This window comes from Cebus imitator, unplaced genomic scaffold, assembly GCF_001604975.1.
Source record: "Cebus imitator isolate Cc_AM_T3 unplaced genomic scaffold, Cebus_imitator-1.0 Scaffold129, whole genome shotgun sequence".
Taxonomy (NCBI): Eukaryota; Metazoa; Chordata; class Mammalia; order Primates; family Cebidae; genus Cebus; species Cebus imitator.
Window position 1 is genome coordinate 1748248 of NW_016107444.1, and position 4124 is coordinate 1752371.

General features: G+C 46.6%; 1 protein-coding gene across 2 annotated transcripts in view; it reads left to right on the forward strand.

Annotated features, from left to right (window-relative positions):
• Positions 1 to 2285: 2285 nt before the first annotated feature.
• AKR1A1 (aldo-keto reductase family 1 member A1) overlaps positions 2286 to 4124 on the forward strand; it is a 20576-nt gene continuing 18737 nt past the window's right edge. The window contains exons 1-2 of one of the 2 annotated variants that reach the window (XM_017540835.2): positions 2286 to 2396; positions 2486 to 2675. The gene's annotated coding sequence lies outside the window, so the exon portion shown is untranslated. Of the gene's footprint in view, positions 2676 to 4124 lie in introns of both variants that reach the window. The other variant, XM_017540836.2, reaches the window with a different exon arrangement.

Below are 4124 nucleotides of genomic sequence, written 5' to 3' on the forward strand. Positions count from 1 at the left end.
GTTACATAGAACTGAGAGGCTATATGAAACCATTATATGTATGGTGTCTAGGGACCATGTTTTAGGGGCAACAAAGGCCAACTATCTGTTGGCTCTTTCCATCTTTCTCATTGGTTACTTTCCTTATACCCAATGAGATATTAACTCCCTGACACTTACAGCTTTTGTTATCTAGCTCCTCCAGGCAGCCTGGGAAGACTGATCCCAATTCTCACAGTAAGTGCTTCAGCTTACTCTGGAAGTGGTAGAAGTGGCAAGTTTCTTTGTGGGACTGGTTAAGTCAGATACAAGTGCCATAGTTGCTGCAGCTCCTGTTATAGCAGGTGCAATAGAGAAAGTACAGAAGTCCGGTCCACACATTTGGTGAGGTTGGGACAGACTACTGCATCAGGAGATGGGACAACAATGATGACTGGGGCTCTCCACTGAGTAAGTGGCTAAGGCCTACAGCAGGTGAGTCCAAGTGAATCTGGAGAGGTACTAAACTTAGAACCCCATATACTAGCTGTTTCAAAACTTAATAAATACTGAAGGGTGCAGAAGCAGTTGCTGAACAAAAAGAAAAAAATAATAAAAATAAATAAATACTGAAGGGAAAGCAAAATAACCTACACTCCCATTAATCACATGAAACTGGTAATTAGCTTGGTATGTTTCCATCTAGTCTTTTTCCCTATACATACAAGTTTTTCTTTTTTTTTAATTTGAAATGTTTGTCTCTTTTTTTTTTTTCCTTGAGACAAGGTCTGATTCTGTCACCCAGGCTGGAGTGCAGTGGCACTATCGTGGACAGCTCACTGGGGACACTCAGGCTCAAGTGATCCTCCCACCTCAGCCTCCTGAGTAGTTGGAACCATAGGCACACACCACCATGCCTTGCTTTTTTTTTTGGCAGAGACAGGATTTTGCTATGTTGCCCAGGCTGGACAACAACTCCTGGACTCAAGCAGTCCTCCTGCGTAGGATCACCAAAGTGCTGGGATTACAGGCTGAGCCACCACGACCACCCAGAATCTGAGTGGTTTTTTTTTTTTTTTTTTTTTTTTTTTTTTTTTTTTTGAGACAGAGTTTCATGCTTGTTGCCCAGGCCGGAATTCAATGGTGCAATCTCAGCTCACGGCAACCTCCGCCTCCCAGGTTCAAGCAATTCTCCTGCCTCAGCCTCCCAAGTAACTGGGATTACAGGCATGCATCACCATGCCTGACTAATTTTGTATTTTTAGTACAGATGGGGTTTCTCCATATTGTTCAGGCTGGTCTCAAACTCCTGACCTAAGGTGATCCACTCACCTTGGCCTCCCAAAGTGCTGGGAATACAGGCGTGAGCAACTGCGCCTGGCAAGTCTGAGTGTTTTTATGAGAATGGCATAATACATTAGACATTTGGTCCACCAGGACATCACTTATTTTGGGGAGACAGTAGGGGATAATGGCAATGGGGAAATGGGAAGAGTGGCACTGGGGGAGCAAAGGTGTGGGGAAAAGCAGAGCCAAACTGAGGTAACCCTGCATCTTGCCCATCCCTGCCAAGGAAAACACATAAATGCAAGATCTCTCCATTCAAACAGCACAGGCGATTTCAAATCTCAGATCTGTCATTTAATTAATACCTGTGTGAGTTTGGGAAAATTATAAATAGCTTTAACCTTGCTGAGACTGTCCAATCTGTAAAACAGATCACGAATACTTTGCTCACAGGTTTATGGCGTGCTGGTAATATCTATATCTTCATCTGGATGGCAGTTACATTGCAAAAAATAATAATAGAACTGTATACATTTAAGATTTGTACATTTTCTTTCTTCCTGGATGTAGAACAGAAAAAAAAAAAAGATTTGTGTATTTTCTGTATGTATGCTATACTACCATTTTAAAAGGCTTGTACGGAATAAAATAATATTTCTTTTCCAGGGTTATTGTTAAGATTCGATAAGATGATATTAAGTGTCAAGCACAGGGCCTGGCACATAACGTGCTGCACGGGTCCATGGTCCAGACAGAAGGGGGACCCAGGCACTTTCCAGAGTCTGGATCTGTAGACCCGACTCTTCTCTATTCTGGCCAACCTTTGGGTTGCAGCTGCTCTCTGGGCCTCAGTTTGCTTAAACTAAATGTAACGGGGCCAACAGAGGTGAACTTTGGGAATCCAGCCAACATGACTTTAGGGAGAGTATGGAGCCAGGGATGGCATTGTGAATCCGGAGGTCGGACGCCAGAACCTGCAACGTGGCATCTGCGACTCTACTTCCCCCGGAAAAGCTCTAGCAATTGCGCCCAGGCGCGCGGTGCAATGTGGGCCAGCAGGAGGCGCGGCTGGCCTCGCCCCCTGGACCGCCCGCGAGGCCTGCGTCCTCTGCCTCATTACGCTCAGAAGTTCTCCAGACCCACGCGGCGGAGTGAGTGACCCTGTTCTGGCCAGTTCGATCTCGAGGATCCAGAGGTGAAGACGGCACTACCTCGCCGCTCTGGCTTCCATCCGCTTCAGGTCCTTCCTCTGGAGGCGGGGAAGGAGGTACACTCTGCGCGCGATCCTTGATGCCCGCCCCCTGCCCCTCCCTCCGGGTGGAGCTGCCTCATCACTGCCAGACTTAAGCTGAGGCCTGTTGGCTCTCTGGCAGGGTGTAGAACTGAACCCAAGCCACACTATCCTGTTCACGCTCTGTGCTTGTGCCAAGGTGAGTTTCTCCTGCTGCTAGCTCATCTTTCTCCTGGAGGAGATAGCCTCGATCCTTTACTGCTGAGATGTCAGCCCGTGGGGTTGAGCGGAGAGCGCAAGGCACTGGAGGGGACGAGAGTTGGTTTCGGATTTGAGCTCCTGTTTTTCTCTGTATGATCTTGGCTAACTTATCAGTTTCTCTGAACCTGTTTCCTCAGCGATAAAATAAGTTCCTACATTAGAGCTGTAGCAAGAACTGAGATAAAGCTTTGAAGGCGCACAGCGCATACTAGGTGATCTGTAAGTTTTAACTGCCATCTTTCAGTTTGCTCACCTACGTCCTTTTTCCAGATGCTCGGGCTTTCTTATGCAGGTGCAGGGATGCTTCTCGGAAGTGGTGAGAAGTGAGGATAAAATTGCCTTGGGTCTGGGAAACTCCGCCATGTTATTCTGTTGCCCCAGAACTCTGTTAAAGTGAGACACTGATCTGAACCTTCCCTGGATGAGGCTACTTTTAATTAACTCTTCCCCTTCAGATCGTTCATACTCAGGGCTGCAGGTCTGTTACTTTTCCAAGGTCTGTTTCCTTATCTGTAATAAAGGAGCAATCTCAGTATGATTCTATCAGGTCCACTGGGATTTTTTTGCTGAATATAGTAAAGTGCTTTTATATTCTCCAATAGGATTATTTCCAGGTTTTCCAAGAAGTAAAGGAAGATGGTGACAGAGGCAGTGACTTCCTCAAATGTCCTTCCAGCTGGTCAAACTCCACCTGTCAAGATCTCTCCCCTGTTAGCCGTGTGTGTGTGTGTGTGTGTGTGTGTGTGTGTGTGTACACTGTATGTATGTATGTTTGTATGGGACAGATACTCTAGGAGTGAGGGGTTCAGGCAGATGACAGCTCAGACCTCAAGGAGTAGCCAGGTTTGTGGAGTAAATTTATATATAAACAGAAAAATGCAGTGATATGCACATGCTATCAGTACATGGAGGTAGCCATCCATTTATTTATTTTCTTTTCAGAGATGGATGGGGGTTTCTTGCTCTGTTGCCCAGGCTGGAGTGTACTGGTGGAATCCTTGCTCATTGCAGCTTCAAACTTCCAGGCTCAAGAGATCTTGCCATCTCAGCCTCCCTTTGGACTAGAAGCACATGCCACTGTGCCCAGTTAATTTTTAAAAATTAATGAGATTTAGGCCAGGCACAGTGGCTCCCTCCTGTAATCCCAGCACTTTGGGAGGCTGATGCGGGTGGATCACAAGGTCAAGAGGGCAAGACCATACTGGCCAACATGGTGAAACCCCGTCTCTACTAAAACTACAAAAATTTGCTGGAGATGGTAGTGTGTACCTGTAATCCCAGCTACTTGGGAGGCTGAGGCAGGAGAATTGCTTGAACCAGGGAGTCGAAGGTTGCAGTAAGCCAAGATGGTGCCACTGCACTCCAGCCTAGTGACGGAGTGAGTCTA